The sequence below is a fragment of the Nycticebus coucang genome, chromosome 8 (genome assembly GCF_027406575.1).
Source record: "Nycticebus coucang isolate mNycCou1 chromosome 8, mNycCou1.pri, whole genome shotgun sequence".
Classification (NCBI taxonomy): domain Eukaryota; kingdom Metazoa; phylum Chordata; class Mammalia; order Primates; family Lorisidae; genus Nycticebus; species Nycticebus coucang.
This window is the reverse complement of record NC_069787.1, coordinates 76794482-76809436: the sequence shown is the minus strand read 5'-3', so window position 1 is coordinate 76809436 and position 14955 is coordinate 76794482. Positions and strand designations below refer to the sequence as shown.

General features: G+C 42.0%; 1 pseudogene; it reads left to right on the top strand.

Moving 5' to 3' along the window:
* The window catches only part of LOC128591368 (protein SET-like), a 40591-nt pseudogene that overhangs the window by 10745 nt on the left and 14891 nt on the right, over positions 1 to 14955 (top strand).

Below are 14955 nucleotides of genomic sequence, written 5' to 3'. Positions count from 1 at the left end.
AGAAATAGGAAAAGGAAAGTTATGGAACTGTCTGTTGTGAATGATTTCAGTGCGAAGATAATAGACCAAGTGTTTTTTGTTTTTTATAATCTACACTTTATTCTGTGACTTTTTTTTTTTTTTTTTTTGCAGTTTCTGGCTGGGGCTGGGTTTGAACCCGCCACCTCCGGCATATGGGGCCAGCACCCTACTCCTTTGAGCCAGAGGCGCTGCCCATAGACCAAGTGTTGACAGTGGCTATCTGTAGGTGGTGGGATTACAAATAATGCTTTGTTAGTTTTATATTCTCTCCCATTTTCCCCAGTGATCTTTTTAAACTTAGATTTTCAAAATTTTAATATCAAAGAAATAAAAGTACATGGATTTTAAAAGTTGTTATATGTACAAGTGCCACAGAAAAGCGCTAACCCTCTCTCCCATTTTTCGTCTCCCCATCTTGCAACCCCATACCCTTGAAACTATTTCTGGCTTTAGGTCTTGAGTGGTTAAGCACACATCTCTAAAAATGTACTTATACTTCTGTTACTTGGTTTATTAACCAGAGGCATCTATTGGTTCCCTGCTACAAGATTCTTATTACATTATTCATCTACTGTGTACAGACCCCGTCCAGGTACTGGTGAGAAGGCAGAGAATAATAGAAAGGGTTTCTGCCATTTCAGAGCAGGTATTCTAATAAAGGGAGACAGCTCATCAAGAGCAAAGAAATAAAGAAGATCATATCCGATAGTAAAAAGTTCCATGGAAAAACAAAGTAGAATACGGAATAGAATGAGTGCATTTTCTGAGAATTTGCTACAGCAATTGTCTCCCAGCTCATACATTCATCTAGAATCTTGCTTTAGCCGATTAGACTCACCTACCAAGAAGGAAAGTTTATTTTCCTTACCTTTAAATCTGGATGTGTTAGTGACTTATACGTCACAAACAGAATATAGAAGAAGCAATGCTGCGTGACTTCCAAGGCTGGGACATACAAGGTGATGAAGTTTCTCTTGTTTGCTGGAATACCTTCTCTTGAAACTTCCCTCTATCCCTGCAGCGGCCATGCTGGGAAGCTCCAGCCAGCACACAGAGAAAACACATGGAGAGGCCCTGAAACTGCAAGGAGAGGGAGGTGTCCAGTCAGCCCCTAAGGACTCCAGCCCCAATCCTGTCCCCCTCCAGCCACCGTTTGGAGATCTGATTGGTGAAAGGGAGCCAGATTTGAAGGCAAAATTGTCCAGGCAGAAGAAACAGCAAGTAAAAAGGGCTTAAAAATGAGTTTCACACCAAAAGATAAGTAAAATAAAGTTCACAGCAACTTCATACACGAGAGCCCCAAACTAGATAGAACCCAAAAGTCTACCAACAGAAAAAATGGATAAACTCTAATATGACAACCCTGCAATCAAAAGAACGAATTACTGACAAGTGCAGAAATATGAATAAATTCCATTGTGTTTACTGAAAGAAGTCAAACACACGAGTATATACTTTTGGGTTTCATTTATCTGAAGACCAAGAACAGGCAAAAGAGATCAATGGTGGCGGAAGTCAGAATCGAGGTTATTTTTTGGAGGAGGTGTATTGATCAGGAAGGAGCATGTGGAAACTTTTTGGGGAGCAGGTGATGTTCCATGTCTCAATCTGGGTGATGGCTGCTCTGGTGTACACACATGTAAAAATTGATTGAGCTAACACCTCACTTAAGATTAGTGCACTTCAAGCACATCATTGTACGTATCGTCAGCCCTCCATATCTGCAGGTTCAACTGACCACATTATTTCTAAATGTTGAAATAATAATAATGTAAGAAACAGAGTTTATATGATGATGATGATGATGTAAATACTGCTCCAGGCTGAGTCAAGTGATGACAGAAATATACTTTCTGGCCAACAGAGCCAATGACATGACCTCTTTATCATTTGAAGAATATTCTTGGCATCCAAGTCAAATAAAGTCTCTTTTATTTCTGTGTCAGTTAGCTATTGCAGGAAAACAAATCACTCCCAAATTTAGTGGTTTAAAATAACAATGATGAGCCTATAGGTCATCTAAGTAGTTCTATACATCTGATTGACCTTGGCCGATCAGCTTGATTTACCCTCACGTCTGTGTTTGGCTGCTGGTGAATTAGTCTAGAATCGTCTTGGCTTAAATGGCTTCATTTTCTGCCACATGTTTTTCATATCCTCCCCACAGATTAACCTGTGTTTGTTCCAATGGTGGTGGTAAAGCTTCCAGAGAGGAAGCAGAAACTTGATTAACATGTTTCCCTCTTACATCAAGTTGTAGATTTTCATTTATTTATTTATTTATTTATTTATGTATGTATGTATGTATGTATTTATTGAGACAGGGTCTCACTCTGTCACTGAGGCTAGAGTGCAGTGGCACCATCACAGCTACTGCAACCTTGAACTGTGGGGCTCAAGCCTTCCGTCTCAAACTCCCAGGGAGCTAGGACTATAGGCAAGCACCATCAGGCTTGGTTAATTTTTTTTAAGTTTTTGTAGAGATAGAATTTTGTTATGTTGACCAGGCTGGTCTTAAAATTCTGGCCTCCAGGGATTCTTGCAGCTTGGCCTCCCAAAGGCTGGGATTATAGGTGTGAGCCTCTACACTTGGTCTTTTTTTCCTTTTTTTTTTTTTTTCCCTTTGTGGTTTTTGGCCGGGGCTGGGTTTGAACCCACCACCTCCGGCATATGGGACCGGCGCCCTACTCCTTGAGCCACAGGTGCCGCCCCTTTTTTTCCTTTTTTTTTATTGTTGGGGATTCCTTGAGGCTACAATAAGCCAGGTTACACTGATTGCAATTGTTAGGTAAAGTCTCTTGCAATCATGTCTTGCCCCCATAAAGTGTGACACACACCAAGGCCCCACCCCCCCATCCCTCTTTCTGCTTTTCCTCCTGCCCCATAATCTTAATTGTCATTAATTGTCCTCATATCAAAATTGAGTACATAGGATTCATGCTTCTCCATTCTTGTGATGCTTTACTAAGAGTAATGTCTTCCACTTCCATCCAGGTTAATACGAAGGATGTAAAGTCTCCATTTTTTTAATAGTTGAATAGTATTCCATGGTATACATATACCACAGCTTGTTAATCCATTCCTGGGTTGGTGGGCATTTAGGCTGTTTCCACATTGTAAATTGAGCTGCAATAAACAGTCTAGTACAAGTGTCTTCATGATAAAAGGATTTTTTTCCTTCTGGGTACATGCCCAGTAATGGGGTTGCAGGATCAAATGGGAGGTCTAGCTTGAGTGCTTTGAGGTTTCTCCATACTTCCTTCCAGAAAGTTGTACTAGTTTGCAGTCCCACCAGCAGTGTAAAAGTGTTCCCTTCTCTCCACATCCACGCCAGCATCTGCAGTTTTGAGATTTTGTGATGTGGGCCTTTCTCACTGGGGTTAGATGATATCTCAGGGTTGTTTTGATTTGCATTTCTCTAATATATAGAGATGATGAACATTTTTTCATGTGTTTGTTAGCCATTTGTCTGTCATCTTTAGAGAAGGTTCTATTCATGTCTCTTGCCCATTGATATATGGGATTGTTGGCTTTTTTCATGTGGATTAATTTGAGTTCTCTATAGATCCTAGTTATCAAGCTTTTGTCTGATTGAAAATATGCAAATATCCTTTCCCATTTTGTAGGTTGTCTCTTTGCTTTGGTTGTTGTCTCCTTAGCTGTACAGAAGCTTTTCAGTTTAATGAAGTCCCATTTGTTTATTTTTGTTGTTGTTGCAATTGCCACGGCAGTCTTCTTCATGAAGTCTTTCCCCAGGCCAATATCTTCCAGTGTTTTTCCTATGCTTTCTTGGAGGATTTTTATTGTTTCATGCCTTAAATTTAAGTCTTTTATCCATCTTGAATCAATTTTTGTGAGTGGGGAAAGGTGTGGGTGCAGTTTCAGTCTTTTACATGTAGACATCCAGTTCTCCCAACACCATTTATTGAATAGGGAGTCTTTCCCCCAAGGTATGTTCTTGTTTGGTTTATCGAAGATTAGGTGGTTGTAAGATGTTAGTTTCATTTCTTGGTTTTCAATTCTATTCCAAGTGTCTATGTCTCTGTTTTTGTGCCAGTACCATGCTGTCTTGAGCACTATGGCTTTGTAGTACAGACTAAAATCTGGTATGCTGATGCCCCCAGCTTCATTTTTATTACTAAGAACTGCCTTAGCTATACGGGGTTTTTTCCGGTTCCATACAAAACGCAGAATCATTTTTTCCAAATCTTGAAAGTACGATGTTGGTATTTTGATAGGAATGGCATTGAATAGGTAGATTGCTTTGGGAAGTATAGACATTTTAACAATGTTGATTCTTCCCATCCGTGAACATGGTATGTTCTTCCATTTGTTAATATCCTCTGCTATTTCCTTTCTGAGGAGTTCATAGTTTTCTTTATAGAGGTCCTTCACCTCCTTCGTTAGGTATATTCCTAGGTATTTCATTTTCTTTGAAACTATGGTGAAGGGAGTTGTGTCCTTAATTAGCTTCTCATCTTGACTGTTATTGGTGTATACAAAGGCTACTGACTTGTGGACATTGATTTTATATCCTGAAACATTACTGTAATTTTTGATGACTTCTAGGAGTCTTGTGCTTGAGTCTTTGGGGGGTCTTTTTTTCCTTTTTAAAAGTTTTTGCCAGCTTATGCAAACCACAGTGTGGTTCATCATGAATCACACACACACACACACCCATTCCTCTTTTACAATGTGGCTTTGCAATTCCTCCATCCAAAGGCAAAATCTATCTTCCACCTGTTTTTGTGTGTGTATGTGGTTTTTGGCCAGGGCTGGGTTTGAACCCACCACCTCCACCTTATGGGACCGAGCACCCTACTCCTTGAGCCACAGGCACCACCCATACCTTCCACCTCTTATACTTAAATCTGTTCTACCCTTGAGACTCGCATTAGCCAACTGAATGCAACAGAAAGTGATGTTATCCAAGTTCTGGAGCCTTGAGCTCAGGAGGCCCTGTAGCCTCACCTTCCCTGTTTTGGAACGTTTCTGCATAAGGCAAGAAATCCTGGGTTAGGGTATTGAATGATGAGAGACCATGTGGAGACGGGCTACACTGGGGCTGGCGGTAAGGCCCCAGCCATCACAGGCCCTCCAGAGCCTATTGAGTTCCCCAAGAAGCAGACCCTGGCACAGGATTTGAGTTGGGAGTGATGCAGCTGCACTGGTCCACTTTCATTCCCTGTCTCACTTTCTTGCTCCTCTACCAATCTTTCCTGGCATCCCTGGTCCAGTTGACCGCAGCTGCACAAGTGGCTCTAGGTGAGACGAGTAGGACTACCTGGCTGAGCCCAGCCAACCCACGAAATAATGAGAAATAATAAAATTATTGTCATTTTAAGCTACCCTGTTTCCCTGAAAATAAGACAGTGTCTTATTTTAAGGTGTGCTCTCAAAGATGTGCTAGGTCTTATTTTCAGGGGACGTCTTATCTTTCCTGTAAGTAGGTCTAATTTTCGGGGAAACAGGGTACTAACATCTGGAGTGGTTTGTCCTGCAGCCATAGATAGCAGACATAAGGCTTTTAAAACCTGTGTTTTTATCTGGATTCCTAGCATTCTGCATGTGTAAGACAGGCACAAAGTAGAGAACTAACTGGTTCAGTTACACATTCAGTTAACCCCTATTTTTTGTTGTCATTTCAGCCATCTGCACCGGACATCTCTAAGCCTTGAGTTTTTCCTTTTCTTTTCTGTCTTTTTTTTTTTTTTTTTGAGGTAGAGTCTCATTTGCTGCCCTCGGTAGAGTGCCGTGCATCATCACTGCTCACAGCAACCTCAAACTCCTGGGCTCAAGCGGTCCTCTTGCTTCAGCCTCCTGAGTAGCTGGGACTACAGGCACCCGCCACAATGCTCCTCTTGATTTTTAGAGGTAGGGTCTCCCTCTTGCTTAGGCTGGTCTCGAACTCCTGAGTTCAGGTGATCCACCCACTTTGACCTCCCAGAGTGCTAGAATTACAGGCTTGAGTTTTTCTTGCTAAGGTAAACCGCTAAATATCTGACCCCAAAGCCATTCTTTCCTCCCCACTAAGTAACTCAATTTTGATTTTAGCAATGTGCTCAATAAAGGCAGTATATTTCTAGCCCATTTTGTAATTAGAGGCTGCCATATAACAAAGTCCTAGACGATGGGGTCTAACTGGAAGGGTTCTGTGAGACTTCCAGAAAGACTGCTTAAATAGAGTGGACCTAGTAGGAGAGGTCCCTTTTTGTCCTTCTTCTCTTCCTTCTTTCTGCCTGGAATATAGATATAATGGCTGGAGCTCTAATTGCCACCTTGGGCCACGAGATGACTTTACGGATGAAAGCTATATACCAAGGATAGTAGAATTAAAAGGGGAAACTGAATTCTTGATGGCGCAGGGATCCCTGGAGCTGTCCTGTCAGCTTTGTACTGACCACCTTTAGATTTCTTGTACATGAGAGAGAAATAAGATTTTCTCTCGTTTAAGTGACTGCTAATTTTCCCATCTGTTTTATGTGTCTGAGCCTAATTATAACGATTACAATGTGGCTTCTGCTCGTCAGCCTGGAGCCTTCTCCACTGCAGCCATCATCTACGTTTATCCTGGGACGCTTCCTTTTCTCTAGTTCATCTGTAGAAATTCCATTGGGCTTTTAAAATATCTTCTGTATCTCTTCCTAACAGGGTCAATCTTTCCTCCAGTTTTTTTAACATACGGAATCCAGCAATAGTGGCGGCTTTAATGTGCTTGCCTGCTAATTCTAACATCTGTATCAATTTGTGTCTACTACACTAACTGGTTTCTCTTATCATGGTTTCTTATGATTATTACTCCCAAAGCGCTACATTGTCTTGGGTTGAGTTCCCCAAGAAGCAGACCCCGGCACAGGATTTGAGTTGGGAGTGATGCCAGGAAGGATTGGTAGAGGAGTAAGAAAGTGAGACAGGGAATGAAAGTGCAGGATATGTTAATGAAGAGGCCCTCTATGAGATGGTACAGGACAAACAGCAGATCGAAGGGGGCCAGGAAGTGGACACTCAGACGCCAACTCTTGTCAGTCGTTGGTTGAGGTTTGTTCTAGAGGGCTGTGTCTTTCTGCGCATCTAGCCACCATCCAGATGTGCATTTTGTCTTCCTGTACATCTAGCTTGCCAGATGTACTTAAGCTTAAGCTTGCCAGATGTGCTTAAGCCACAGAAAGCCCTCTGTGAAACTTCTCTGGTGCTTGCAGTAGGAAGTAGTTGGTATAACACATTTAGAAATGGTACGTGCTGAGGGAACATGAGCAGCGTGCTGACAATGTCTGCAAAATACATCCCATACCTGGGAGTCCAAGCCTCCATTCAACAAATAAGGAGAGAACTAGTTGCTCTCACAAAAGTGCTTAGCCTTTCCTAGTGTGAATTATATCGGCTCAGCCTGATCCAGGGGCCTGTGTTCCTTCGGAAGGTTTATTTTTGTTTCTAGGCACTCCACCAAACCTCGTGGTTCTTCCAAATCTAGGAAGAGATAGCTTATCTTATTATGTGTAGACAGCTGATGAAGAAGGAGGTGCCCTTTCGGGCTCCCCAAACCAGAAGATAGCCCCCCCTCTGGCTGGGCAGCCAGTGTCTGGCCCTTCTATCTTTTATGTCATGCTGTTACTTAGTTTCTAAAAACAACCCAAGTCCAGAGTATGATGGCCTGGCCAAGTCTGGTCCATCTGTGCTATTCTCAGAGAGGCCTATCAAGGGCTTACATGTGTGCCCAGGAAAAGTGGCGGATAATTGCCAAAAATTGCAAGTGACTAAACCATTTTGAAATTCAGTTTTCTTATCTGAAAACCAGGGAGGGGAGATAATCTTGAGGGCTCTGATTCTGTATGTTGGTAAGCATTACCTACAACTAAGCAGCCAAGGAGAAACATCTTGGTATGCTACAGATTTCCACTGGAGACCACTGGAAGGAGGAGGTGGCCCCTTATACTTCAGTCCCCAGATTTTTGGCCTTATTACCTTTCGATGCTATAATCCAACACCTGAGAGTACATCACGATGAAATACCCGGATGTCAAGTGGGTCAACACAAAAGTGTTCACACAGTTATTATAAATGGAAATTCATAGAAGAAAGATTAAATGGTTTATGACATATCTAGGTGATGAAATATGTTTCCGACAATAGAAATAGTTCAAGGAACTTTCCATGACATACCAAATCATATAGCCCCTTATATTTTATGTGAAAACAGGATATAAAATGGTTCATTATATATAGAAAGATCCAACACGTATTATTATTTTGTAAAAGATCTGAATTTACTTAAACATTTTAAAAATTTATGTTTTATTTATATATTGATAAAAGCTCATAAAATAGAATTACAGTAGAATCTCTGTAAGTTGACCTCCCAAGGGACTGTAACAAACTGGACAACATATGGACATGGTCAACAGAAGGAGCTACTGTACTGATATGTACATGTGGTGCATGTCTGGTCTATAAAAATTAGGTCAGCTTAAGGAAGTGGTCAATGTAAGGAGGTTGGCAACTATGAGGGTTCTTTTGTATAGTTTTTCCCTTCTTTATCTTTTTCTGTATTTGTTGTTTTCTTCAATTATCAGGAATATGTATTATTTTTACAAACCAAAGTGGTCCAGTCATGGTGTCTCATGCCTGTAACTCTAGAACATTGGGAAGCTGAGGCAGGGGGTTGTCTTGTGCTCAGGAGTTGGATACCAGCCTGAGCAAGAGCAAAACCCTGTCTCTACAAAAAATAGAAAAATTGGTCAGGTATCATATGCGTCCCAGCTACTCAGGAGGCTGAGGCAAGAGGATCACTTGAACCCAGGAGTTTGAGGGTGCTGTGAGCTAGGCTGACACTGTGGCACTCTCGCCTGGACAATAAAGTGAGACTGTCTCAAATAAAGAAAAGAAAAGAGAAAAGAAAGAAAGAAGGGAGGAAGGGAGGGAAGAGGAGAGAGAAAGAACAGAAGGAGGGAAAGAAAGAGAGAGAGAGAAAGAAAAAGAAAGAAAGAAAGAAAATAAAAGTGTTTTTATTTTCAGAAGAAGAATGAAAACAGTACATATTTGGGTCTTATTTGTCCACAGAAGCTCTAATATGGGTACCAGGACCCCTTATACTCATTGGATTTACTTACTGGATTTAATTGTCATGGCTGTCATAGGTAATTAACATTGTTACCTGATGGAGTCTCCGTCCTGTCCTTTCCTGTATCTTGCAAATGCTTGTGTCTCAGTTTTCAAGCGTCAATGATGTCATCTTCTGCCCAGACTTGTGCTGACTCTACAGAGGGAGGGTGACCTTATTTAACTCTGAGTACTTTTGGAATTAGGGAATGGGAATTGCCAATGGTGAGGACTTCAACTCCCATTGCTTTTGCTCCACAGCCAAGGGCTACAGATGGACTTCCTGCTACTTTACTTAAAAACAAACAGACCTTACAAGACAAAAATGGAGACAATACCGTATATTTTATTTATTTGTTTTTGTTCTTATTTTTTCCCCCAATCATCTCACCAAAGGTTATGCTATATATTTTAAGTGAGGTATACATAGTTCATTTATGAACCTGACTTTGACCCTTGCTGCAGATGCTGAGAGTGCCCCACCCATGTGTCCTTTGCCTGCTTGGAAGATTTCCTCTGTCTCTGTCTCAGGACATTCTCTGACCTGGGGCAGGGGTTGTTCAGTCTACTTCAGAGTTGATCAGAGCATTGGATAGTTAATGGCCCAGGAACAGCCCTCAAGCACTGAGAGACACTCTAAATAGTTGGTATGTAACACCTCTACTTTCTCATCTTTGGTGCCAGAGTTTTGAAGCGTGTTCCATCAGACTCTCAGAGAGTCCTCATCAAGATTAAGCCCCAGTTGTCCACACAGAAATCAGCTAATTAACTTATGTTTTATTGGCTTTCCTCCATTCTTTGTCTCCCTTCCCACTATTTCACAGTGGTTCTGAATAACCTGCTTGCACCAAAATCTTTGCCTCCTGGTCTGCTTTAGGGGGACTACACACCAAGAGAACCTCATTCCTGATGCATCGGACTATGCTGTGAGCCATTTGTTCACCTTTATTTCTCCAAAACCAAGGTGAAATTAGGGATATTATGTTTATCTTAATAAATAGAGGCCACAAGGCAGGAAGGTATCCTAAACCAATGGTTTGAAACTCTCCAGGGTTTTTTGTTGTTGTTTTTGTTTTTTAAGACAGAGTCTCTGTCAGCCTGGGTAGAGTGCTAGGGTGTCATAGGTCACAGCAACCTCAAACTCTTGGGCTTGAGCAATCTTCTTGCCTCAGCCTCCTCAATAGCTGGGAACTACAGGCGCTCACTACAACACCCAGCTAGTGTTTTCTATTTTTAGTAGAGATGGGGGTCTTGCTCTTGCTCAGGCTGGTCTCAAACTCCTGAGCTCAAGCATTCCACCCAGCTCAGCCTCTCAGAGTGCTAGGATTACAGGTGTGAGCCACCGCACCCGGCCAGCATGGATTTTTTAAAGCCCTCAAAGCAAGTAAGCAGTGAATCATTTCATGTTACTACAAAGAAAGAGCTCATTTTGGACACTTTGGAATCCACTTAATTTCTCTAAAGGGGGCGGCACCTGTGGCTCAAGGAGTAGGGTGCCGGCCCCATATATGGGAGGTGGCGGGTTCAAACCCAGCTCTGGTCAAAAACTGCAAAAAAAAATTTCTCTAAAGGGTTGAAGACATTTTCCCACAGGCCAGCCAAAGCTTTAAAATTATCATGCCTTAAAAATAACATTCTCATTCCTGAATGGGTTATAAAAACTGAAATGGTGGGTTATTTTCATCCACCTCCAAAGCAGCTGCTCAGGAACTCTGAGTGTGAGAGGGGATTATGCAATGACTTGGTGCTGTCTTTGCCTTGGCAAAACAAAGCATTATTCTCCTGTGATGGGCTTTCAAGGTCATGCAACAGGTTGTTTAAGAATCTATGCCACAGGCCGGGCTTGGTGGTTCATGTCTATAATCCCAGCATTGTGGGAGGCTGAGGCAGGTGGATTACCTGAGCTCAGGAGTTCTAGACCAGCATGAGCAAAAGTGAGACCCTGTCTCTAAAAAATAGACGGGTGTTGTGGCAGGTGCCTGTAGTCCCAGCTACTCAGGAGGCTGAAGAAAGAGGATCACTTGCGCCCAAGAGTTGGAGGTTGCTGTGAATTATGATGCCACAACACTCTACAGAGGGCGACAAAGTAAGACGCCATCTCTAAAAAAAAAGAAGAAGAAGAATCTATGCCAGAAGGGAAGGAAAGGGGTGAAGAGTGGGAAAGAAAGAGAGTATTAGAAAGTCTGACAGGATGTATTATGAACAAGTCCAAAGATCTAATGTATAATATGAAGATTATGGTTAATAGATTGTATTATATTAGGGATTTTTGTTACATAGGTAGATTTTAGATGCTCTCGTTACCCAAAAAGTAACTATGTGAAATGATAGATAATAGGAACTATTATTTTATTTTATTTTAGACAAGGTCTCACTCTGTTGGCCAGGGTAGAGTGCAGTGGTATCATTATAGCTTACTGCAACCTTGAACTCCCAAACTGAAGTGATCCTCAGCCTTCCAAGAAGTTTAGGCTACAGGTATATGCCACCATTCCTGGCTAATTTTTAATTTTTTTTTGTAGAGACAAGGTCTCACTATGTACTCAGGTTCCATTTTACTATCTGTATGTATCCCATAACATCATGGTGTAAATCTCAGATATATACAATAAAATTCTGTAGGGGTGGCAGTGGAGAAGGGAAAGGTTACTTTATCCCACAATATTGCTTTCTGCAAAAACAACCCTAAGAATTGACCTTGGTAATAAGTGGTCAGGGCCTTGTTTTCTTGTCATGCAGAGCCAGAACAAGTTGTGGCACCAGGGCCCAGGGCATATCGCTTCTCCCAACAGCCTACAGAACAGAAGTCTGCATTTGAACAAGATCCCTTGGTGATTTCTTTGTGCATTAAAGTTTGGGAAGTGCTTTTCTAAGCTCCTTGTCCAGAATATCTGTCCTTTATAAATTAAGCCATTTGTATTCGTGCAATCAACTTAGGATTCATCACCATTAGTAGAATTTGCCTTCCTTCCTCTCATACCCCTATTAATTTTTATTATATTTGATTTAATAGCATGGCAATGCTGGGGAAGGTAGAGGGGATAAGAGTAAAGAATGGAGAAGAGAAAGAGGAGCTTACACAATAGGTCCCAAATAAGGAATTATTTTCCCCATATAACAAGGATAGAGGTAGTGGTTCAAGACTAATATGGAAAATCTACAATGCCATTAGGAACCCCGATTTCTTTCATCTTTCTGCTTTTCCATCTTTAGCATCAGGCTTTCATCGGCATGACTGCAAAGCCTCTACCGCATCTCTAGGAATCACATCTGTATTCAAAGCAGGAAGGCAGAAGGGCAAAATCTGGATGTCAGAATTCTGTCCCTTTCTATCATTAAAACAGTAATTTTGCTGAAGACTATATCTGGTGGACTTTTGTTCAAATCCTTTTGTGCAGGAATGGGTCACAAGGTCTATACCAAGCTATAAGGGAGACTATGTATTTTAATTGGCACATTGCCCCTGAAATAAAATTGTAGTTTTGTCAGTGAAGAAGATAGGGGTGAATACTGGATAGACAATTAGTATCTCATGTTATAGAGTCCACCCGGCACACTGGGAATGGGAAGAGAAGGTGCTGTCTGGTCCCAAATCTTCCCAAAGCTTATCACAGAGAGCAAAGAGGGCCATCAAGGGCCTCAAATTTAGACTTTTGACCTCATATATATTCAAGTCATTGCACTTTGTATATATATTATAATTATACATTTATTAAAAGTGCTATTTGAAATAAATAGTACTTGGGGCAGTGCCTGTAGCTCAGTGAGTAGGGCTCTGACCATATACACCGAGGCTGGCGGGTTCGAGCCTGGCCCGGGCCGGCTAAACAACAAGGACAACAACAACAACAAAATAGCCGGGCGTTGTGGTGGGCTCCTCTAGTCCCAGCTGTTTGGGAGGCTGAGGCAAGAGAATCACTTAAGCCCAAGAGTTTGAGGTTGCTGTGAGCTGTGATGCCACAGCACTCTACCCAGGGTGACAGCTTGAGACTCGGTCTCAAAAAGAAAGAAAGAAATAGCACTTTTGGGGCAGCGCCTGTGGCTCAGTGAGTAGGGCGCCGGCCCCATATGCTGAGGGTGGCGGGTTCAAACCCGGCCCCGGCCAAACTGCAACAACAAAAAAAAATAGCCGGGCGTTGTGGCGGGCGCCTGTAGTCCCAGCTGCTCGGGAGGCTGAGGCAAGAGAATCGCGGAACCCGACGAGTTGGAGGTTGCTGTGAGCCGTGTGACGCCACGGCACTCTACCCGAGGGCAGTACAGTGAGACTCTGCCTCTACAAAAAAAAAAAAAAAAAAAAAAGACTATAAAGAAAAAAAAGAAATAGCACTTTTGTATAATTCTCTTTTGGCTTTTTTTCACTAAAAATAAATTTTCCAGGAGTTTAAAATATAATGGTATCCCAGATCTCTTTTGTTATGTGGCCCCGTTGCAATGGCTTAACTATTAATAGTAAAAATGGGTAGTTGATAGAAATGTGAGCTTCCTCTGTGATCTGGAGAAGTCTATTGGGCTATGTAGGAGCAGGGCAAAGAAAGAGACATTTGATGCTGCAGTTTGGCTTTTTCCATGAGTGGTAGAAAGTGGACATCCTGGGGTCAGGGACTATTTTAATGTCCTTAGTTTCTGCTCAAGGGACTTCCATAGGCACTTCCCAAGGCAGTACAAAGTCAAATTCCCACCTCAGTTTAGCAGGATAACAGACTGAATTCTGAGTCAAGACCATGACACCCAGGGTGGCCTGCTTCCACTCGCCCTCTTTTTCAGCTCAACCTTGGAGAATTTCAGTCAGTTTGCATACAGGGAGATGCTCTGAGAGAAAAAGTTGCCGTAGTGGGTTCAGTTGGAGCAAACTGTGCAGCAAGCTTTAGTCAGTCTCTCCTCACCCCAAACCCAGCACCCCTCACCTGTGGATCCCTATGCAATACTCTCACTTTAATCAGCTGTATCCGGATTGTTAGAGAAAACACCAATTGGGTTGGGAATGATGCTTTAGGTTCTTCTACTCAAAACATGATCCACAGACCAGCATTATCTGGGAGCTTATTGATAATGCAGAATCTCAGTCTTGACCTCTGATATCCTGAATCACCTTCTGCACATAACAAGATCCCAAGCAATTTATGTGCACACTGAAGGTGCACAGCCTTAACTATTGGCTCTTTAGTTTCTTTTTCTTTTTTTTTTTTTTGCAGTTTTTGGCCAGGGCTGGGTTTGAACCTGCTACCTCCGGCATATGGGGCCGGTGCTCTACCCCTTTGAGCCACAGGCGCTGCCCAACTATTGGCTCTTTAAACCACAAATCTGACTCTTTGTCATTCAATCAGCCACCTTCTGATTATAATTTGGCTGCAGCAGCAGAAATGCCTACCTCAACATCCCTTCCTTTCTCTTCCTAAAAACAGAGCATCAATTTTATGGGGTAGCAATGTGCCTGGCTGAGTGACTACCCTGCCCAACAGCCCTTACTGCTAAATGTGGCTATGAGACTAGGTTCTCGTTGGTGAAATGTTAAGTGGAAATGTATATGGGACTAATGGAAAGGCTCTTGAAAAACAGGTAGTAAATCCTTTCTTTCCTCATTATTGCTGGCTGGAACATGGTCTTCATGACTACTCTCTAGCAGTCATCTTGGGCCAAGAGGTGAACTTGAGAAAGGAAGCTGAGGATGACAGAGCAGAAAGATAAAAAGCTTATATCTCAGGTGATACATTACAACTTCTATATTAGTTCATTGAGACTTCTTTTATGGAAAAAAAGCAACTTCTATTCTGTTTAAGCTACTGTAATTTGGGTTTTCTGTTTATATAGCCATTATTTGCATAAATATGTAGAACTTAT